Source organism: Mustela nigripes, chromosome 3 (genome assembly GCF_022355385.1).
Source record: "Mustela nigripes isolate SB6536 chromosome 3, MUSNIG.SB6536, whole genome shotgun sequence".
Taxonomy (NCBI): domain Eukaryota; kingdom Metazoa; phylum Chordata; class Mammalia; order Carnivora; family Mustelidae; genus Mustela; species Mustela nigripes.
In genome coordinates this window covers 172,221,147-172,246,098 of record NC_081559.1, presented here as the reverse complement: position 1 = coordinate 172,246,098, position 24,952 = coordinate 172,221,147, and the positions used below count along the sequence as shown (strand labels likewise).

The 24,952-nt window shown below is 34.5% G+C and overlaps 1 protein-coding gene across 1 annotated transcript in view; it reads left to right on the top strand.

Annotated features, from left to right (window-relative positions):
• The window catches only part of LOC132014588 (CUB and sushi domain-containing protein 3-like), an 809,760-nt gene that overhangs the window by 399,799 nt on the left and 385,009 nt on the right, over positions 1 to 24,952 (top strand). The window lies entirely within an intron of this gene.

Genomic DNA, 24,952 nt, shown 5'->3' with positions numbered 1-24,952 from the left:
TATCAACTTAGCATCTTTAAGTATATCATGTTAGTTATGCATGTTTTTCACAGAGGGATTAAAAGGAAACTAGATACATTGACATAGTCAATATATCTAGTTTGACAAACAGAACTTAACTCAAGGACTTTATTTCCAACATTTCTCTGTGTTATCCTGGGTTAGAGGTTGATTTTTTTTCGTGTTGGTTGGAAAGAAAAAAAAAAAAAAAAAGAAAAAGGAAAGAAAGAAAAGAAAAACCAAAACCAAAGCAAACCAAAACAGAACCCTCACAGATTGATGAAAATTCTAATACCTTATACAAAATGTTTTACAAACATTTAAATTTTATCCAAAGTATAGATATTTCACTAAATTTTTAGCAAGAAGTATTTAAAGCTCAGGTCATGTTCTAATGGAATCCATAATAGTTAATGTCCAAACGGGCTAATATTCAGAGAAAAATAGTTTACTGATTAAAAACAACAATAAAACCAAAGAAAATTAGATCATGGTTTTCTAGTTTTCCTGGTAATATGTAATAAAATGTATTTAAAAGAAGGCTGTATACCCACTAATGTGAATTTTCTGTAGAATTTCAGTGTTTTAATTAGAACATTTCCATATCAATAAAAATGTCCATTTTTTTTTTATCAAGAGCAATTAGTTCAATTTAAATAAATCTGTCTCAGAGCAATAAAAGAATCTGCTTACTAGGTAAAAATGGCTGATATTTTCGTTTAGTGATTCCATAATAGGAACAACAAAATGTTAAAGGAGACTCTATTTAGTTTTTTATTTAAGGTGTGTTGGTAAGCATGTATTACTATCTTATTTGTTATTTCAGCTATCAAGTAAGATGAGCATTATTTTATTATTAAAAAATTGTTTTTCATTTCCTATGTATCCAATCTTAAAATATGGAATTCTGTTTTTTTTTTCATTGCATCTAAAAATAGTGCTTTGAAGCCAATAACTGTATAAGAAAGAGGATAAGATTAAAGAAAGTGGGACACCTGGGTGCTCAGTCAGTTATGTATCTGTCTTCAGCCCAGGTCATGATTCCAGGGTCCTTGGATCAAGTCATGGGGAGTCAGCTTCTCCCTCTGCCTCTCCCCCTACTTGTGTTTTCTCTCTCGCTCTCTGATAAACAAATAAATAAAATCTTAAAAAAATAAAGAAAAAAGTTTCTGGAGCTTCAGAGTGGCTCAGATCATTAAATATCTGCCTTCACCTCAGGTCATGATCTCCAGGTCCTGGAATTGAGCCCCATGTTGGACTCCCAGCTCAGCCAGGAATCTGCTTCTCCCCTTCCTTCTGCCTCTTCCCCCACTCGTGCTTTCTCTCTGTCTCTCTCTCTTTCAAATGAATGAATAAAACCTTAAAAGAAAAAAAAAAAACTTTTCAATTTAGTTGTGAAATATAAAGCGGCAGTTGTTGTCATATGCAAATGTTTTTTTATTTCTATTAATACTACTTATAATTGAAAATTCTCTTACAACTATTTATAATGAAATTATTTATTGATTACTTCATCATGTGTTTTCTAATTTGTAATTTGAGTGATAATGTATGATAATCAAATGGACAAAAATATTTTATAAATATTAATGAGTTCTAAATCCATGTTCTGGTAAATTTTAGACTAAAGAACCTCACACTGGTGTCTCAGAATGCTCAGACGGAGACACTTTCTTTTTTTTTCTTGCTGAAGTAGAAGAGCTAAATTTCCTTTTTTAAATAGAAATTGATGTTAAAGTTTCTATTTAATCTAATTTTAAGGGGTGCCTGGGTGGCTCAGTCATTAAGTGTCTGCCTTTGGCCCAGGTCATGATCCCAGGGTCCAAGGATCGAGCCCTGCAGCTGGCTCCCTGCTTTGTGAGAAGACTGCTTCTCCCTTTCCTACTCCCCCTGCCTGTGTTCTCTCTCTTACTGTGTCTCTCTCTACTGAATAAATAAACAAAATCTTTAAAAAATAAAATAATCCAATTTTAAAAATTTGTTTAAATTGGATTCTATATTATTCTGCAGTTCTCGGAGAGACTGTTGACCAAGATAGGCAAGGTCTCTGCTTGTATGGAGATGCTATTCCTAAGAACAGGGCTTCCGAAATTACTAATAAGAGAAATAGTTTCAAAAACTGAAAAAAAGAAATGTAAATATCAAAATAGCTTTATGTACTTGATGTACTCAATCGTGTATTATTTTGGGTCAGATAATGTAGTGTAGTCATATAAGGAACAAACTTTGGCTAATTAATGAAGGCTGAGGTTAGCTAACCAGATGACAATCTGGAGGAATGGCACTCTGAGATTAGCAAATGTCAAGTGTCAAGGCCTTGAATTTGCAAAGAGGTTCCCATGTCTAAGGAAGAAGATACATCAATGTGGTTAAAGTTTAGTGAAGATAAATTTGCTTCATGTGAGATGAAGGAGGAGAGTAGATGGAGACCAGAATGTCCATGCTTTGTAAGGCATGGGCAAGGAGTCCAAATTTAATTTCAAATTTAATGCAAAGCTAAGCATGGTAGTGACATGCAGTTTGGAAAAGAATGTCCTTTGTACTGAGTAAAGAACAATTTGTAGGAGTGTTCAGTAGAAGTATAAAGAGGGTGTTCAAGGGTCTAGGGGAGACCATGGGGATCTAACTAGTATAACTAAAGCAAAAATGAAGAAAAAACTCAAGATGCATTTTAGAAGCAGATGGAGATTTGCAAATGGATTGGGCCTCTGGGAATGAGGACAGTAGAGAATTCAATAGAAATTTAAGTGACCTCAGTATCTGAGCAACTTAACTTGCGATGGTGCCATTTGATGTAATGTATTGAAGAATGGAGGAATAACATGTTTGTGGACGGGATGTCAAAGTTCTCATTTAGATAGATTAAGTTTGAGATGCTCATTTGAACTCAAGTGGAGATGTTGAGTAAGTAACTTGGATGCCTTGGGTAGCTTTGGAAAACAGGCAGTACGTAGGCATGGACAATAAGAAACTTGCTTTAGTCTCTGCTTTGGTGTACTGCTACATGGTGTCCAGCATGCTGTCTTAGTTTCAACTTCCATGGAGGATTTTCCTTTTGACAACGGCATTCAGTAGTTTTTGATGTCTGCATATGGATTCACATTATGTGGGTGCGCTACATTCACAGCTTCTGCTGCTTGAGTGTTCTTTGCATAGGTAGTGTGTGCTCCCAAACAGCCTTTTCTCTGCTCTGTATTTAAGAAATGGTAGATCATCAAGTGAGGTGACGCTTCCCTGATACCCCCTAAGAGATATGGATCTTATAACACTGAGAGATATTTTCCCTCTTAATTACTGAAGAAAGCTCTCAGTCACGTTTCTTCAGAACTTCAGGAATCTCAACAGTTCTTTTGGTATTCCCTTGCCCTCTCTTTATAGTCTTTCCACTCAACTATCACCTTTCATTCTGCCAGCTTTGCAAAAGGCCCCATCTGTGTTGCCAGCTTTTGCCTGATATTTGATAAACCTCCCCTTCAAACTGCAAGGCCAATTCTTTCAGGGACCCCAACTCTAGAAATTACAATGCCAAATGCCTTGCTTGTCCCATAGGGAGGTGAGAGTAGAGGGACAACAACTTACTTAATAAACTATGCTTCCTCCAAGGTTACTTTCCCCCCTTTATAGCCCTTTTACATAGGTAATTATAAATACTACCTTTTTATAATCAAGTCTTGCTCTGAACTTGCAAATTTAAAGATAAGTGACACTGTGTTTTTCTTATTTTTTAATATGTTTTTGTAGTAACTGGGACATAGAGAAATGACTTCAACATAGAGTTCACATCAGAATTTTACCAAGTCTGAAGTTTGAGGGAAAAATTATCACATTTATAGACTTGGGAGACAACAGAATATGGAAGATTTTTAAAGCCTGAGGACTTGATGATATCTCCAGGGTTACTCAGAAAAGAAGGTGGCCCATGACTAAGTCTCAGAGCCCTGAACCGAAATATTTCATAATGGGAGAAGGAGCCAGCAAATTACATTACAAATTACAAATTACAGACTAATGGAGCAGGTGGAGACCTAGAGAATGAAGGATCCATGAAGTGCTTGTCAAAAGAGACATGGCAAATTGTGTATCATGAGAGGATGCATCTAAGGAGTGGATAATATAAGGATGAGAAAGGAATTTGGCAAGTTCAGAGTTCAGCTTATTGACTTCTTTTTGCAAGGAACTGTTAGAAGATGATAGAATTTGTGAATAAAAATAATTATGCTTGGTGTGACAGATAAAGTGAAATATAAAATATACTATGTGGTAATAAATTTATGAAGGAGAATAAAACAGGGAAAGCTGATAGACAATGCATGGAAGAGATAAAATTTTAAATATAGTGGTCAGGGTAGCCCTTACGCAGAAAAGGTGTGGTAGCGAACATGAGGGAAAGAGCCATGCAGATATCTCAGAGAAAGTGTTCCTGGGTAAAAGACTATAAATGCAAGAGTCTTATCTACCTCTAGAGCCATTTAAGTAAAGTAGATTGTGTGGAAGTTAGGTGTGTAAATGAATACAGTGTGTGCAGAGAGTTTTTTCCAAAAGTGTCATTTTGAGGGACAGCAAAGAAATGGGTCATTCCAGAAATGTGCTGGAAGAAAACACAACTTGATCTCTCTTAATAAGAATATAAGTAAGCCTGCATAAACAATGAATCTTGGAACACTGAAAAAAATAATTTAAAAAAATGTAAGTAATTTAATTTAAATAAAATAATTTTATAATAGCAAAAATGATAATCATATAATGATATTTCTAGTAAGATTCCTGAAATATTTCTTTTTGGTTAATCTATTCCAAGGGGATTCAGGTAAATGTCCCCAAACAGACCCCTACCTTTTTTGTAATCTTGGCAGTGCAGAAATACTTACATTTTCAAAGTCATAATATCCAAGACCTATTGACAGGAGATGATGACTCCTGAAGTAAATTTTGACACATCAGAAACAGATCTCCAAATTCATTATGTGGTAAGTAGAGATAAGTATAAAGTCCTTAAAAATCCCTTTTCCACAGTTTGTTATTGACACATCATCTTGTCATATTTGCTCTTTCCCTTGATGGGAAAAAGTGATGGCTATTTCTTGAAGGTTAGGTGTTGACATTTAATGCAATTCAGCATGCATTTACTGAGCACCTGTTATATGCTTGTGCTATAAGCACTGTGAAGAATTTCAAATGAAGACCTGACCTTCAGGAAGTTATAATAAAGTTCAGTAGCCAAAGTGATTGGTAGTGTCTTCTCACAAATGGAGAATTTTTGTTGAAGTTAATGTATGAGACCTTAAAATTCTTCAAATATATATTTATATTGTATGCTATATGCATAATAGATGGCCAATAAACTAATTTAGTTCATTTCTTTAAAATTGAAAAAAATATAATTTCTCTATAGAAAAACTTTATTTTGATGTAATGGAGAAACTTGAATTTTTTATATACTTTGACATAGACCCAATTACTACAGAAGATACAAACAAATCTATTTAAAAAAATTGTTTCATTGAGAAATTAGGGATAGAATGGGCAATAGTTTGTTTATCCAGAGTACACACTTTTCTCACTGGAAACAGTAGGTAGAGTAAAATGACCCTTAGGTTAGCCTTCAGGCTGATGTAACCAACGTTACCAACATTATATTTTTCAATATAAGGCAGAAATACAGTATTTGCTTAAAAAAAGCATGAGCTGCAACATTCTGAGTACATTGTGGCACAATTACTGGAGTGTTTTTCACCATTAATGTTGAATCTTGGGTAAATTGTTGAATTGAAATTGGAAGATGACAATCAGAAAAAAATCTCAGTTCATGACTCCATCTTTCTCACTCCCTTTTCCCCACTAAATTTTACATCACTACTTCTAGATGTGGAAGCTTCACTCTTTTGCAGAATTCTAAATTGCTAAAAAAGTGAGAATGTATAACTTTATTCTAAATTATATAGCTGAAAGAATAGGTAATACGGATCTCTATATAAAGTATTTTGATATCTGTGAGATGTTTGGATTTGTTCACATTCTTAAGAAGGTCTAGCTAAAGTGACTTCATATTTATTTAAAGTAAATTGCCGCTTAGACAACCACATTTCAAGAGCAGACATTAATGGGCACAAGTCATGAATCTAAGAATGCTCTTTCAAATTTTAAAGATTAAAAAGATAGAGGTGTACAACCATATTTTTAAGATGTTTATTTTCTTTAATTTCCAATACTTTATAAAGCTTTACGTGAACTCATTTTGGCTTTGACTTTGACATGTATGATTTTTACATCACTGGAAGAGTGGACTAATTCTTTAATGTCATTTTCTTATTTAAGACATGGCAGTCTTTTTGTTTCTGATACATTGCCTCTGAACTCTGCTGGCAAGTTATAAATCAGATCACCGACCATACATAATTTATTTCTGTAGGTAACTGAATGTGCAGTGTAGAATACAAATATGTTTTGGACAATACTTCTGCGCATCTTAAATTTAATGTGTTTAAAAGTTTACAGAATCAAGATTTATTTTCTTGTTTTATTATTTTTCTCTCATCAGTCACATACATATTATATTACAAGCAGACATGCAAGCCAGATATACACATCGTTACTCAGATATATGACTTCCAAGATGTATAAATTTGCCTTACCTCACCTTAGGAATCCTATGCTTTAAATATTTATTTTGATTTTTGGGGGGTTTGCATTAAAATTGAAAGTAATTTCCTTAATGAGGCATGCTTGTTTTTATTTCCTCCAGAGATAATTGATTGTATCTACTGTTAAGAAAACAAATCTCATGGGAGCCTCGTTTGGAAATTGAAATTTTTTTATAAGATGATGAGATATACTATAAGATTGAAAGTTATCTGAAACATTCCATAATGTGAAATAGCATGACCCTTTCTGTGTCATATACCTAATCAAATCATATTAGTATGGATATAACATATACCCATAAACCTAAAAATATTCTCTTCAGTCACAATTGATGTAGATTATATATAGGAAAGACATAGTCTAACTGTTCCTCCTAATTTTTGCATTTTTTCATTTTTTCCTAAGCTCATTTTTAAAAATGTATTAGCATCAAATCTTGGTTTTCAAAAACTTCTGTACAATTAAAAATGCCAACATAAAAACATGACATGTAAGCATAACATAGAATATAGCTTGCCCTTTTGTTTCTGAGATCTTCATATTTGCTGATCTTTTTTTGTTTGGTGTAGATTGTGTTTACATGTTTCTGTTCCTTAAAAAAATAATAATTCTTATCATTTGGTCTGTGAACATTATGTAAAAACGAATTCTTTAGTGAGCAGTGGATGGTTAATGGTTAATATAATCACATTGACATAAATATTAGAAGCCCCAAGCACTTTCTTATAGTAATGTAGAAAAAAAATCCAAGACTATAACTCAGTAATCTGGGGTGAGGGATATAGGCTACCAAGTATTTTGCTTGTTGCCTATAATTTTGGAGAATTTGGACATGGACAAAAGTCACAATACATATGATCTCTATCAGAGACTTCTGAATCATTAAATGCTAATTCAAAAATTTTAATAGAGAAAATCTTCAGACTTGTAGATCTTGTAAACCATTATGTCAGCTGAGCTTAATTATTCATTCACATGACTTTGGCTTGCTGACAGAACATAAAAAGTAAAAGCTGACAGAAGACAGGGAAGAAGAACCCTGCCAAATCTTTCATGGTTCTTATTTCCCTGCTGTCATCTTAATATTGTATCACAAGGATAATGTAGATCCAGTGAGTCTACCTAACATGTAAAACCATTACAAAAAATAAATTAGAATATGTGTATTAAGATATTATGCAGAATTTTTTAAAAATACATAAATGTTGACACTTTTTCTAATCAGAGTATTTCAGAAAATATTATGTGATGTTGTAGAATGCTGCTTTTCTAAGACCTGCATGTACTTTGACAAAAACATAAATTCTGTTGGACTGTGAAGAAGAAGTATCTATAGAAAATCTTTATTCATTTCACGCCATTTTTCTGACACTAAGAATTGCAGTTATATCAAATTGTACTATGGTACATGATCCTCAGTTGACCATTATTCCGGATTTGCTTTATTTCCTTAGAATGTCTATGTTTCCTCTTTGGCACACTAGATAAATATGAATAATATCTGTCTATATATAGATAGATGGATATAGATATATGGAGAAACAGAACTTTATAAGATTCAGAGTTAATTTCAAAGAAAACTATGGTGGTATTCTGAAACAACATTGTGCAATTATCTAGATATGCTATGTCAGTTTTGGTCTCTTATCATTTGCTATACCTGCTATGGTACGTGATACATGACCAGACCTATGCTGACTATTGATGGTTTATTCTGAAGGATTTAGTATAACTACATTCTCTGTTATAGAAAATTTAGATTTGTGGGATACATTAGTGAATAAAAGTAATTAAATCTTTGCTTCATGAAGCTTTCTACTGTAGGTGAAAGGGGAATAGGTAATAATAAGTAAATGAGTAATTAATATATAGTAGGTTGTATGTATTTGTAAGGTGATAAGTGCTAATGGGAAAATAATAGAACAAAGTAAAATGTGCCAGACCTGCCTGGTTACGGTAGGATGGGTAATAATTTAAAATATAGTAGTCAGTTTCTGTCTGACTGACACCATGATATCTGAGCAAAGACCAGTGATGCACCTGAGTGAGCTTCTAGGGATATTTAGTGGAAGTGTTTTCAAGTAATGGAGCCAACGTCCAAGTGTTCTAGGGATCCATAATTTCTTTCTTAGAATCACTTAAGAGAAGATCTATTTGTTTAAAAAATATCAAAGGTTAAATCCATTGTCATAAAAAAATAAAAATAAAAAAAAATAAAAGCAACCAAAGCAAGAGTTATCATTTTTAAATCTTCCAGATATTTTGGTATAAAATGAAGAAAAAGCCATGAAAATTAAAAAAAAAAAAACCTATCTTCCAGAGATCATCTTTTCAAGACTTGTAGTAAAAATTTTATGTTTAGTATTTTCACTTTTCTATTTCATCAAAAGCTTCTTTTTTTAAACTAAAAGCAAAATGATGTGATGTTGTCAGTGTTGCTTGTGGGTCATGTGCAATTAGATAAATTTTAGCATATGGAGGAACATGGAAATTGTTTTATTTTTCCATATTATCAGAAGTATGTTTTCTGTGAACCACACTCCAAATATAGTTGTACTTGATTATATTCTCATTTTATTGTGGTTCATACTTTCAGCATCTTCCTGTTTTTATTTTAGTTCAAGTTTTGTAATCTGAGTTACGAAGAAGCATATTGGGAGAAGGAGAGGAAAAGGGAGTTGGGGGAAATTAGAGGTGGAGATGAACCATGAGAAACTGTAAACTCTGAGAAACAAACTAAGGGTTTTGGAGGGGAAGGGGGTGCAGGATTAGGTGAGCCTGCTGATGGGTGTTAAGGAAGGCACATAAATTGCATGGAACACTGGGTATGGTGCCTAAACAGTGAATCTTGAAACACTGAAAAAATAAAATAATAAAAAAATAGAGTTTTAAAAAATTTAAAAAAATAAAACAAAAGCAAAAAAAGGAAACATATGTAAAGCAAAAATATTTTTGAGAATAATTCTGTTACACAAAGTCCTAAACAGTATGAATGGGAGGCAGAGACAGAAACAGAGAGGGAAGGAGGGAGAGAAAGAGTGAGAGAGAGAGAAGATGAGAGGGTAATTTTCTAGTCTAAAGTTTCTATACATTGTGATAAATGTTATAGCCAAAGAAGTGTGAGAGGATTGTGGGGGTTATGAAGAGAAGAAGTTAACATAACCTGAAGGATACCTGAAATTATTTCCTTGTTACAATGATGCTTAACCTAACTCTAAAAGCAAGACATTGTAAAATAGAGAGGAGTTACAGAAGGCATTCCAGAAAGAGGAAAAAGCATATTCAAAGGTTTAGTTATGATAGAGCACATATTTCCATGAAAATAGAAAAAAAATATAGCAAGGGTAAGGTAAGGAGGTGAACAAATTGAGAAACTGAGATTTAGTAGATAAATAAGATTCCAGTCTTGCACATGCCCAGAAATATGTATTAATTGTTTTTGTGAATATATCTCTCACATGAACTCATAAGCAAATTGTATATAACAAATTAACTTTCTTCTAAATATAGGTCTATTTAATTGAAGTTATTCTTATCGAATATTATTTATCAGAAACTTGGACATAAAAATAAAATTATAAGTACAAATATTTAAAAGATCTTAATTATAAATGCCTATATTCATATTAATAAACCCATACATTATTTTTTTCTCTTTTTTAAAAAAATATTTTATTTATTTATTTGACAGAGATCACAAGTAGGCAGAGACACAGGCAGAGAGAGGGGAGGAGGAAGCAGGCTCCCCGCTGAGCAGAGAGCCAGATATGGGGCTCAATCCCAGGACCCTGGGATCACCATCTGAGCTGAAAGCAGAGGCTTTAACCCACTGAGCCACTCAGGCCCCACCCCCTCCTTATGATAGAAGGGAAATGTAGATCCAATATCCTTAAATTTGTTTTACTATTGTGTTTATTCAGTAAACACTATTCAAAGATATTCATACAAATATACTATGAAATATTTCTACTATGATATTAATTTAGTGAACATTCCTAATTCAATGGACTTCATAGAATACTATACCATATAAAATTAGTTTTAAAATACATTCTATTTTCTTTTTTTTTTCAGGTAATCAAAAATTAGGTTCTTTAAAATTTTTATTGACATATAATATATTATTAGCTCTAGGGGTAAAGATCTGTGAATCTTCAGGTTTACACACTACACAGCACTCACCATAGCACATACCTTCCTCAAGGTCCATAACCCAACCACACTCTCCTTACCCCTCTACCCGCGGCAACCCTCAGTTTGTTTTGTGAGATAGAGTCTCTTATGGTTTGTCTCTCTCCTGATCCCATCATGTTTCATTTTCTTTTTCCTTCCCTAACCTTCCAAACCCCCCAATTTGCCTCTCAACTTCCTCATATCAGGGAGCTCATATGATAATTGCCTTTCTCTGATTGACTTATTTCACTCAGCATAATACCCTTTAGTTCCATCCACATTGTTGCAAATGGCAAGATTTCATTTCTTTTGATTGTTTCATAGTATTCCATTGTATATATATACCATATCTTCTTTATCCATTCATCTGTTGATGGACCTCTAGGTTCTTTTCATAATATGGCTATGGTGGACGTTGCTGCTACAAAATTCGGGTGCATGTGCCCTTTCAGATCAGTACATTTGTATTTTTAGGGTGAATACCCAATAGTGTGATTGTTGTCTTGAGGGTAGCTCTATTTTCAACTTTTTGAGGAACCTCCATGTTGTTTTTCAGAGTGGCTGTGTCAGCTTGCATTCCCACTAACAGTGTAGGAAGTTTCCCCTTTCTCTGTATCCTCTCCAGCATCTGTCTTTTCCTGAGTTGTTAATTTTAGCCATTCTGACTGGCGTGTGGTGGTATCTCATTGTGGCTTTGATTTGTATTTTCCTGATGCCAAGTGATATGGAGCACTTTTTCATGGGTCTGTTGGCCATCTGGATGTCTTCTTTGCAGAAATGTCTGTTCATGTCCTCTGCCCATTTCTTGATTGGATTATTTGTTCTGTGGGTGTTGAGTCTGATAAGATCTTTATAGATTTTGGATGTTAGCTCTTGTTCTGATATATCGTTTGCAAATATCTTCTCCATTCGGTCAGTTGTCTTTTGGTTTTGTTGACTGTTTCCTTTGCTTGCAAAAGCTTTTGATCTTGATGAGGTCCCAATAGTTCATTTTTGGCCTTGCTTCCCTTGCCTTTGGCAATGTTTTTAGGAAGAAATTGCTGCAGCTGGGGTTAAAGAGGTTGCTGCCTGTTTTCTCCTCAATAATTTTGATGGATTCCTGTCTCACATTGAGGTCTTTCATCCATTTTGAGTCTATTTTTGTGTGTGGCATAAGGAAATGATCAAGTTTCATTCTTTTGCATGTGGCTGTCCAATTTTCCCAATACCATTTGTTGGAGAAACCATCTTTTTCCCATTGGACATTCTTTCCTGCTTTGTCAAGGATTAGTTGACCATAGAGTTGAGGGTCTATTTCTGGGCTTTCTATTTTGCTCCACTGATCTATGTGTCTGTTTTTGTGCCAGTACCATACTGTCTTGATGATGACAGCTTTGTAATAGAGCTTGATGTCTGGAATTGTGATGCCACCAACTCTTTCTTTTTCAACATTCCTCTGGCTATTCAAGGTCTTTTCTGATTCCAGATAAATTTTAGGATTATTGGTTCTATTTCTTTGAAAAAAATGATGGTATTTTGATAGGGATTGCATTAAATGTGTAGATTACTTTAGGTAGCATAGACATTTTCACAATATTTGTTCTTCTAATCCATGAGCATGGAATGTTTTTTCATTACTTTGTATCTCCCTCAATTCCTTTCATGAGTACTTTATAGTTTTCTGAGTACTGATACTTTACCTCTTTGGTTAGGTTTATTCTTTGGTATCTTGTGGTTTTGGGTGCAATTGTAAATGGGACTGACTCCTTAATTTATCTTTCTTCTGTCTTATTGTTGGTGTAGAGAAATGCAATTGATTTCTGTGCATTGATTTTATATCCTGACACTTTATTGAATTCCTATATGAGTTCTAGCAGATTTGGAGTGAGTCTTTTGGGTTTTTCACCTAAAATATCATATCATCTGAAGATAGTGATAGTTTGACTTCTTCTTTGCCAATTTTGATGCCTTTAATTTCTTTTTGTTGTCTGATTGCCAAGGCTAGGACTTCTAGTACTATGCTGAATAGCAGTGGTGATAATGGATATCCCTGCCATGTTCCTGACCTTAGCAGAAAAGTTCTCAGTTTTTCCCCATTGAGAATGATATTTGTGGTAGGTTTCTCATAGATGGTTTTGATGATATTGAGGTATATACTCTCTATCCCTACACTTTGAAGAGTTTTGATCAAGAAAGGATGTTGTACTTTGTCAAATGATTTTTGTTTTTTTCTTTTTTTTTTAAAGATTTTATTTATTTATTTGACAGAAAGAGATCACAAGTAGGCAGAGAGGCAGGCAGAGAGAGAGAGGAAGGGAAACAGGCTCCCTGCTGAGCAGAGAGCCCGATGCGGGGCTCAATCCCAGGATCCCGAGACCATTACCCGAGCTGAAGGCAGAGGCTTAACTCACTGAGCCACCCAGGCACCCCTACTTTGTCAAATGATTTTTCAACATTTATTAAGAGTATCACATGTATCTTGTTCTTTCTTTTATTAATGTATTATATCACATTGATTGATTTGCGGATGTTCAACCAACATTGCAGTCCAGGAATACATCCCACTTGGTCATGGTGAATAATCCTTTTAATGTACTGTTGGATCCTATTGGGTAGTATCTTGGTGAGAATTTTCGCATCTGTGTTCATCAAAGATATTTGTCTGTAATTCTCTTTTTTGATGAGGTTTTTATCTGGCTTTGGGATCAAGGTAATGCTCGCCTCATAAAACGAGTTTGGAAGTTTCCTTCCATTTCTATTTTTTGGAACATTTTCAGGAGAATAGGAATTAATTCTTCATTACATGCTTGATAGAATTTCCCTGGGAAGCTGTCTGACCGTGGGCTCTTGTTTTTTGGGAGATTTGTTGACTGCTTCAATCTCCTTCCTGGTTATGGGTCTGTTCAGGTTTTCTATTTCATCCTGTTCATCCTGCTTCTGTTTTGGTAGTAGTTTATCTGTCTCTAAGAATGTATCCATTTCTTCCAGATTGTCAAATTTACTGGTGTATAGTTGCTCATAATATGTTCTTTTAACTGTTTGTATTTCTTTGGTGTTGGCTGTGATCTCTCCATTCATGATTTTATTAATTTGGGTCCTTTCTCCCTCTCTCTCTCTCTCTCTCTCTTTTTTTTTTTTGTTAAATATGGCCAGGGATTTATCAATCTTATTAATTCATTCAAAGAACCAGCTCCTAGTTTTGTTGATTTGTTCTATTGTTTTTTGTTTTGTTTTGTTTTATTTTTTGATCTTTTGTTGTTGTTGTTGTTTCTATTTCATTGTTTTCTGCTCTGATCTTTATTATTTCTATTCCCTTCCTGGGTTTAGGCTTTCTTTGTTGTTCTTTCTCCAGCTCCTTTAGGTGTAGGGTTATGTTATGTATAAAATACATTCTATTTTTAAAAATATATTTGGAGAACTCTTGAAGAACAAAATTTTGTGTGAGCTGAAATATGATGTAGAAAAGGAGAACCCAGTTTGTCATGTTAATAGTTATTAGCTTTAAAATTGTGTATGAAGATAAAATGGCATGAAGAAAAAGAAAATATCCAAAAATAAAAGGGAGTCATTTTCTGACTCTAACCATAACAAATTTGTCAGTATAGAGTTTTGTTTTAGCTGGGAAATCTAGAGATAATTGCATGTGGTTATCTTTGTTTTTTTGTTTCATGTTTTTCTTTAAATTCCAGTTAGTTAACATATAGTATAATATTAGTTTCAGATATAGAATTTACTGATTCATAACTTGCATACAACACCCAGTGCTCATCACAAGTACCCTCTTTAATGTCCATCACCCTTTTAGCCCATCCCCTAGCCACTTCCCCTGTGGTTACCCTCAGTTTGTTCTCTTTAGTTAACAGTCTCTCTTATGGTCTTTCTCCCTTAATTTTTTTTTCTTTCCCTTATGTTCATCTGTTTTGTTTCTAAAATCCACATATGGGTGAAATCATATTGTATTTCTCTTTCTCTGAATGACTTATTTTTCTCAGCATAATACACTCTAGCTCTATCCATGTCATTGCAAGTGGCCAGATTTCTTTATTTTTGATGGATGAGTACCTCTTCTTTATCCATTCATCAGTCAATGGATGTTTGGGCTCTGTCTATAATTTGGCTATTGTTGATAATGCTGCTATAAACATCAGGGTGCATGTTCCCTTTGAATCAGTATTTTTGTATCCTTTGGGTAAATACCCAGTAGTGCAGTTGCTGGGTCATAAAGTAGTTCTTTTTTTTTTTTTCCTTTTTCCTTTTTTTTTTATATAATTTTTAATTTTTTTATAAACATATATTTTTATCCCCAGGGGTACAGGTCTGTGAATCACCAGGTTTACACACTTCACAGCACTCACCAAAGCACATACCCTCCCCAATGTCCATAATCCCACCCCCTTCTCCCAAACCCCCTCCCCCCAGCAACCCTCAGTTTGTTTTGTGAGATTAAGAGTCACTTATGGTTTGTCTCCCTCCCAATCCCATCTTCTTTCATTTATTCTTCTCGTACCCACTTAAGCCCCCATGTTGCAACACCACTTCCTCATATCAGGGAGATCATATGATAGTTGTCTTTCTCCGCCTGACTTATTTCGCTAAGCATGATATGCTCTAGTTCCATCCATGTTGTCGCAAATGGCAAGATTTCATTTCTTTTGATGGCTGCATAGTATTCCATTGTGTATATATACCACATCTTCTTGATCCATTCATCTGTTGATGGACATCTAGGTTCTTTCCATAGTTTGGCTATTGTGGACATTGCTGCTATAAACATTCACACTCCCCTCACTGAAATGGACAGATCATCCAAGCAAAAGATCAGCAAGGAAATAAAGGCCTTAAACGACACACTGGACCAGATGGACATCACAGATATATTCAGAACATTTCATCCCAAAGCAACAGAATACACATTCTTCTCTAGTGCACATGGAACATTCTCCAGAATAGATCACATCCTTGGTCCTAAATCAGGACTCAACCGGTATCAAAAGATTGGGATCATTCCCTGCATATTTTCAGACCACAATGCTCTAAAGCTAGAACTCAACCACAAAAGGAAGTTTGAAAAGAACCAAAATACATGGAGACTAAAGAGCATCCTTTTAAAGAATGAATGGGTCAACCGGGAAATTAAAGAAGAATTGAAAAAAATCATGGAAACAAATGATAATGAAAATACAACGGTTCAAAATCTGTGGGACACAACAAAGGCAGTCCTGAGAGGAAAATATATAGCGGTACAAGCCTTTCTTAAGAAACAAGAAAGGTCTCAGGTACACAATCTAACCCTACACCTAAAGGAGCTGGAGAAAGAACAAGAAAGAAACCCTAAGCCTAGCAGGAGAAGACAAATCATAAAGATCAGAGCAGAAATCAATGAAATAGAAACCAAAAAAACAATAGAACAAATCAACGAAAGTAGGAGCTGGTTCTTTGAAAGAATTAATAAAATTGATAAACCCCTGGCCCGACTTATCAAAAAGAAAAGAGAAAGGACCCAAATAAATAAAATCATGAATGAAAGAGGAGAGATCACAACTAACACCAAAGAAATACAAACTATTATAAGAACATACTATGAGCAACTCTACGGCAATAAATTTGACAATCTGGAAGAAATGGATGCATTCCTAGAAACATATAAACTACCACAACTGAACCAGGAAGAAATAGAAAGCCTGAACAGACCCATAACCAGTAAGGAGATTGAAACAGTCATTAAAAATCTCCAAACAAACAAAAGCCCAGGGCCAGACGGCTTCCCAGGGGAATTCTACCAAACATTTAAAGAAGAACTAATTCCTATTCTCCTAAAACTGTTCCAAAAAATAGAAATGAAAGGAAAACTTCCAAACTCATTTTATGAGGCCAGCATCACCTTGATCCCAAAACCATACAAGGATCCCACCAAAAAAGAGAGCTATAGACCAATATCCTTGATGAACACAGATGCGAAAATACTCAACAAAATACTAGCCAATAGGATTCAACAGTACATTAAAAAGATTATTCACCACGACCAAGTGGGATTTATTCCAGGGCTGCAAGGTTGGTTCAACATCCGCAAATCAGTCAATGTGATACAACACATCAATAAAAGTAAGAACAAGAACCATATGATACTCTCAATAGATGCTGAAAAAGCATTTGACAAAGTACAGCATCCCTTCCTGATCAAAACTCTTCAAAGTGTAGGGATAGAGGGCACATACCTCAATATCATCAAAGCCATCTATGAAAAACCCACCGCAAATATCATTCTCAATGGAGAAAAACTGAAAGCTTTTCCGCTAAGGTCAGGAACACAGCAGGGATGTCCATTATCACCACTTCTTTTTTTTTTTTTTTTTTTTTGAGAAACCTCCATACTGTTTTTCAGAGTGGCTACACCAGTTTGCAATCCCACCAACAGTATAATAGTGTTCCCCTTTCTCCACATCCTCACCAACATCTGCTGTATCCTGTGTGGTTAGTTTTAGTCATTCTAAGAGGTATGGGTTGGTTCAAATGCGTGTTTTATAGTAATATGTTTCCCCAGAGGTTTTTCCATTTGTTTGTTTGTATGTGTATTTGGTTTTTGCAAGGGCTTCCAGTCAAGAGTTCCTTTTCTTCTGTAGGACCCTAGCTTTTCATGTACCATATGGATGCTTCCCAGAGCTACCAGAGAGTTCACACTCACCTTGTTAGAATATGTTCCTTTTATTCACAGTATTAGGGGAGGTGAGAAAATTTTCTAGAGCATGCACCCCTTGATGGCCCAGTGCTTTTATTCTCATCTACTTCATTATATACAGATATTCCATTTCTGCTGTTAATCTTGCTAAAATCTATTATACAGTATTCTCCCACTACAAAGACAAAGATGGCACTGTGTTCATTCAGGCATCCCCAGCAAGAATGGTTGGTATATGGAACCCTCCTGGCAGTTATTTGTTGAATGGCTTCTTAGCTTGGGAAAAAAAGACTTTACTATCAACATTATCTATCCTTTTGTGATGAGTTTTAGATTACCTTTAAGAATGTTTGATTTTAAATATTCTATTATGTGTATTCAGGCTATAGTTTTCTTGTCTTGTGACTAGACAGCCTTGCATCTCTGATATCTTCAAATAAACAATGAGCACATTGACAAGTTTGCTGTTATTCTCTGCCCCTTCTCTTTGCCCTTAATCCAAATTCAACTCCCTTGTTCTGCCTTCTCTTGCCCTCTGGCTTTCTTGAGAGTTTTGCCACAGAAGGGACTGACTTAATTCCCTGTAACAAACTCCAGAACCATGTCTAACTGTGTGCCGGCATTCCCATTTTTCACAAGGTGGAAATCAATTCCCATTTGGACTAGAGGTAATGTGGAAACCTATTACCCTTGGTACCAGAGCATTCCATTTTTGTTCCTCTCCAACAACTCTATAAACAGCTCCTTTATTACATTCACTTCAAAATTCTTCCTGAGTGTGTGTGAATTTTTTTTTTTTTTTGCTGTGAAATTAATAAAACATGGGTTTTGGGCTTTGTTTTGCTTTGCTTTGTTCTTTTTTGTCAGGAATGATAAATCTTTCAATCCTCCCCTGATGTCCTAAGCAAAAGTAATGTGCGATCTTGGAGTTTACAAGTTTTGTAGATGTTGTTTCACAATTAATATCTAAATTAAAAACATAGTAAAATAAATAATTATATATATAAATGATTTTTTCCAAGTAAAGTTATAAATTCTTCAATGTAGTACAAAATGCCAGACTAAAATGTAACTTTATAAAATAAATTGAGAGGAAGAAAAATTACTGAGACTAATATAGGAAAATAAAAAGGTAAATGATGTAGAAAATATCATTTACCAGTCTTTTTTTTTTTGAGAAATCATATGCTTGATGGTGGCATGAATAAAGGGGAGCAAAGTAACACATCTAAAATAAGAAAACAACATTAAACATATACTAAAGTAATTGCATTGGGCACTACTCATATGCATTAATCAGTTTAAGCTGTCTGAGAGCTTATTATAAGCTTTGTCTTAAGCTATCACACCCTATATGAATTTAGCAAATGTTTAATACCCACTGGATTATGTAACTGTAAATTATAATGATCCCTTCCTTTAGAATGGCTGGAATAAACACTGTGATAGTTTTCCAACAAATAAAATAGCAGTATTTACAAATTTATATATTATTCAGCAGTCCACTATAATTAAAATCTCAATTTCATTGCATTTCATAATAAATAGGTATTATTTTCTGTAATTAAATGGGTATGCTGAGAATAATATGCAGTACATAGTAAATAGCTCTTAATAAATATTGCATGTTATTATTACTAATATTAACCTGGTAAAATGTATGAGTAGTTCATTTGTGAAAATATCTATTTAAACACTTTAGATAGAAAAGTGAGAAAATTAGGGAATTTATGAAAATTTTAATAGTCCCCATAAAACATACCTAACAAGTTTTGCAGATTGTTTATTTATTTACATACTTTTTATTATAAGTATGGGAATTTGTGAAAAAGAGATAATCTATAAGAATAAGAATAATGTTATACTCAAAGAAACTATTCTAAATGTTTTTTTTTTTTTTATTTTGATTTGTTTCCATGATTTTCAGAGGAGAGAGAGGGAAAGGGAAGTGGAACAGAATTGAGGTGTACTTCCTTCGAACTGTTCAACCATATCCTTTCTCATTAATGTATAATTTTTAATGTTTTATACGTTCTTTGGCTATGGATAGTACTTTTACATATGGATAGTATATGGATATGGATACATATGGATAGTATTTGGAAAAGTAGATCAGTGATACTCTTGAATGGGTCTTTGAAGATATTTATATCCACAGTAAATTTGAAGCTCCAATTTCCATTTTTAGGAAAGTAGATATAAGAGCTCTGTTTAGTGATGCAGGTACAATTAAAAGTTTAGTCAATGACTCAAAAGAATTCATAATATTGTTGGGCTTACAATATGAAAAAAATTATGGAAAAGTTAGGAATTATATTGTAACCATTGCTTGAGTATACAGACACTGATCATTTATATTCAACATTTCCTATGTTCTTTAGCGGCTATGTTTCAAAAAATTGTGACATGAAAAAAAAAATAAAGTCTGATTCCAACATAACTATTTATTTTAGTTAGTTCAGTGATAAAGATAAATTAAATTATTGGGCTTAAGCAGACAAAGTAAATGGCTGGCTAATTTTTTTTTTCTTTTCAAACATTTGCTTTTTAGATGATTCTCTGATATAATTATCAATTCGGGAGACCTAAAGAAAAAAATGCATTGGAAATAAATCCGTTGATGTAATTATGGTAAAACTGGAAGTATTAATTATTGTACAAGGAAAAATAATTTAGAATATTCATAATTTGAATATATATTTGCATATATATCTAATGATATTTGAGGTTTAGTCATAAAGAGGATGACCTTTTTCAAGAATTTAAAATGACTTCTTGTCCTTTCCTTTGAGAGAATACATTTATTTTGTTCCAATTATTGGCTCCAAGCAAGAAATATATCTATTATTTTGTTAATGCTATTGACAGCCAAACCAAGATCTCTTAAAATTATTTGTTTTCTTCAAGTCAGGTTTATGGAAGAGTAATGTACATTAAAATTCAACCTTAGGCATACAATTTTGTGTGTTTTTATGAAAATATACAATCATGCATTCGAAATAAAGATATCAATGTTTCCCTCTCCTCAGAATTTTCCTTGTTTCCCTTTTTAGTCACTTCTCTCTCCTCACCTCCAGCTTTTGGCAATCACAGTTGTGACTCTTTCCTTTTCTTTGAATGTCATATAAAAAAAATTATACAATATGTAATCACAGAGCATGTACCATATCAATTCTTTCACTTACAATGCTTGTGATATTTATCTATATTGTTGCTAGTATCAATAGTTCATTCCTTATTATTGGTGAATAAAGCATAATTGTATGAATGTATCAGATCTATTTATTTATTCACCACTTGTCAGTTTTTGGTGATTATGAATGAAGATAAAGACATAATGAAGACAAAAACTTGTGTACAAGTCTTTGTATGGACATACATTTTCATTTCTCTTAGGTAAATAACTAAGAGTGAGATGGCCAAGTAAAATGATGATTGTATGTTGTGCTCACCGGCTTTCCAAAGTAGCTCTACCGCACTGCATTCCACCAGCCAGATACAAAAGTTCAAATTGCTCTTCATTCTCACCAATCTTACAACTTTGCATTTTCTTAATTTCTTTTCAGTGTAACAGAATTCATTGTTTATGCACCACACACAGTGCTCCATGCAATACATGCCCTCTGTAATACCCACCACCTTGCTCCCCCAACCTCCTACTTCCAGCCTCTTCAAAATCCTCAGATTGTTTTCCAGAGTCCATAGCCTCTCATGGTTCATCTCCCCTTCAAATTTCCCTCAACTCCCTTCTCCTCTCCATCTCCCCATATCCTCCATGCTATTTGTTATGTTCCACGAATAAGTGAAACCATATAATAATTGACTCTCTCTGCTTGACTTACTTCACTCAGCATAATATCTTCCAGTCCCATCCATGTTGCTACAAAAGTTGGGTATTCATCCTTTCTGATGGAGGCATAATACTCCATAGTGTATATGGACCACATCTTCCTTATGCATCTGTCCATTGAAGGGCATCTTGGTTCTTTCCACAGTTTGGCTATGGTGGCCATTGCTGCTATAAACATTGGAGTACAGATGGCCCTTCTTTTTACTACATCTGTATCTTTGGGGTAAATACCCAGGAGTGCAATTGCAGGGTCATAGGGAAGCTCTATTTTTAATTTCTTGAGGAATCTCCACACTGTTCTCCAAAGTGGCTGCACCAACTTGCATTCCCACCAAAGGTGTAAGAGGGTTCCCCTTTCTCCACATCCTCTCCAACACACGTTGTTTCCTGTCTTGCTATTTTTGGCCATTCTAACTGGTGTAAGGTGGTATCTCAATGTGGTTTTAATTTAAATTTCCCTGATGGGTAGTGATGATGAACATTTTTTCATGTGTCTGATAGCCATTTGTATGTCTTCATTGGAGAAGCACCTGTTCATGTCTTCCACCCATTTTTTGACATGATTATCTGTTTTGTGTGTGTAGAGTTTAAGAAGTTCTTTATAGATCCTGAATATCAACCTTTTGTCTGTAGTGTCATTTGTGAATATCTTCTCCCATTCTGTGGGTTGCCTCTTTGTTTTGTTGACTGTTTCCTTTTCCATGCAGAAGCTTTTGATCTTGATAAAGTACCAAAAGTTTATTTTCACTTCTGTTTCTTTTCCCTTTGGAGACACATCTTGAAAGAAGTTGCTGTGGTTGATATCAAAAAGGTTACTACCTATGTTCTCCTCTAGGATTCTGATGGATTCCTGTCTCACATTGAGGTCTACTATATCTAGAGATACAGTAGAACATATCAATGAAACTAGAAGCTGGTTTTTTGAAAGAATCAATAAGATAGATAAACCATTGGCCACACTATTCCAAAAGAAAAGAGAGAAAGCTCAAATTAATAAAATTATGAATGAAAAGGGAGAGATCACAACTAACACCAAGGAAATAGAAACAATCATCAGAAGTTATTATCAACAGTTATATGACAATAAGTTAAGCAACCTAGATGAAATGGATGCATTCCTAAAAAACTATAAACTCCCCAAAATTGAACCAGGAAGAAACTGACAACCTGAATAGACTGATATCTAGTAACGAGATTGAAGCAGTGATTAAAAACCTCCCAGAAAACAAGAGCCCAGGACCTGATGGATTCCCTGGGGAATTCTACCAGACTTTAAGAAATAACACCTATTCTCCTGAAGCTGTTTCAAAAAATTGAAACAGAAGGAAAACTTCCAGACTCTTTTTATGAAGCCAGCATGAATCTGATCCCCAAACCAGGCTAAGACTCCACCAAAAAGGAGAATTTCAGACCAATATCCCTGATGAATATGGATGCTAAGATTCTCAACAAGATCCTAGCAAATAGAATCCAACAGCACATTAAAAAGATTATTCACCATGACCAGGTGGGATTCATCCCTGGGTTACAAGGATGGTTCAACATTCTCAAATCAATCAATGTGATAGAACAAATCAATAAGAGAAGAGAGAGGAACCACATGGTCCTCTCAATTGATGCAGAAAAAGCATTAGACAAAATCCAGCATGCTTTCCTGATTAAAATGCTTCAAAGTATAGGGATAGAGGGAACATTCCTGAACTTCATAAAATATATGAAAAGCCCACAGCAAATATCATCCTCAATGGGAAAAAGCTCACAGCCTTCCCATTGAGATCAGGAACACAACAAGGATGCCCACTCTCACCACTCTTGTTCAACATAGTATTAGAAGTCCTAGCAACAGCAATCAGACAACAAAGAGAATTAAAAGGTATCCAAATTGGCAATGAAGAAGTCAAATTCTCTCTCTTCGCAGATGACATGATACTTTATATGGAAAACCCAAAAGACTCCACCCCAAACTACTAGAACTCATATAGCAATTCAGTACTGTGGCAGGATACAAAGTCAATGTACAGAAATCAGTGGCTTTCTTATACACTAACAATGAAAATACAGAAAGGGAAATTAGAGAATCAATTCCATTTACTATAGCAACAAGAACCATATGATACCTGGGGATAAACCTGAGGTAAAGGTTCTGTACTCGAGGAATAACAGAACACTCATGAAAGAAATTAAGGAAGACACAAAAAGGTGGAAGACCATTTCATGCTCTTGGATCAGAAGAATAAACATTGTTAAAATGTGTATACTGCCTAGAGCAATCTATACTTTTAATGCCATCCTGATCAAAATTCCACCAGTATTTTTCAAAGAGCTGGAGTAAATAATTCTAAAATTTGTATGGAATCAGAAGAGACCCCGAATTGCTAAGGAAATGTTGAAAAAGGAAAACAAAACTGGTGTCATCATGTTACCTGATTTCAAGCTTTACTACAAAGCTGTGATCACCAAGACAGCATGGTACTGGCATAAAAACAGACACATAGACCAATGGAACAGAGAGCCCAGATATGGACCCTCAACTCTCTGGTCAAATAATCTTCGACAAAGCAGGAAAAAATATACAGTGGAAAAAGACAATCTCTTCAATAAATAGTGCTGGGAAAATTGGACAGCTATATGTAGAAGAGTGAAACTCAACCATTCTCTTACATTGTACACAAAGATAAACTTGATATGGATAAAAGACCTCAACATGAGACAGGAACTTTGAGTCTTTTAAATGATAACCATTTTAATGAGTGTATTAGTTCTCAGTGGATATTCCTATTAGTCATTTTTCTAAGTGGATGGTAGTATCTCATTTTAATTTGAGCATTTTACATGTGACTCTGTTTTTTGTATTTCTTGCTCCATGAAGTTTTTAAACATTTTACCTATTTTTTGAGTCATCTGTTTTTCTTACTAACTTAGAAAATTCTTTTTGTATTGTATATACATTTCTTTTTAAAATATGTACATTAGAAATACTTGCTTCTCATCTATGGCTTGTCATTCAATTTTTTTTTTTTTTTAAGATTTTATTTATTTGACGGAGAGAGCGGAATCACAAGTAGGCAGAGAGGCAGGCAGAGAGAGAGAGGGGAGGAAGCAGGCTTCCTGCGGAGGAGGGAGCCTGACATGGGGCTTGATCCCAGGATTCTGGGATCATGACCTGAGCCACAGGCAGAGGCTTTAACCCACTGAGCCACCCAGGCGCCCCCCCCCCCCCAGAAAAAAATCAATTTTCTTAATAGTATCTTTTTATGAGCAGAACTTTTTAAAATGTGAAGTCTTTTTTTTTTAAGCGATTTTTTAAAATTTTTTATTTTTTATAAACATATTTTTATCTCCAGGGGTACAGGTCTGTGAATTGCCAGGTTTACACACTTCACAGCACTCACCAAAGCACATACCCTCCCCAATGTCCATAATCCCACCCCCTTCTCCCAAACCCCCTCCCCCCAGCAACCCTCAGTTTGTTTTGTGAGATTAAGAGTCACTTATGGTTTGGCTCCCTCCCAATCCCATCTTGTTTCATTGATTCTTCTCCTACCCCCTTAAGCCCCCATGTTGCATCACCACTTCCTCATATCAGGGAGATCATATGATAGTTGTCTTTCTCTGCTTGACTTATTTCGCTA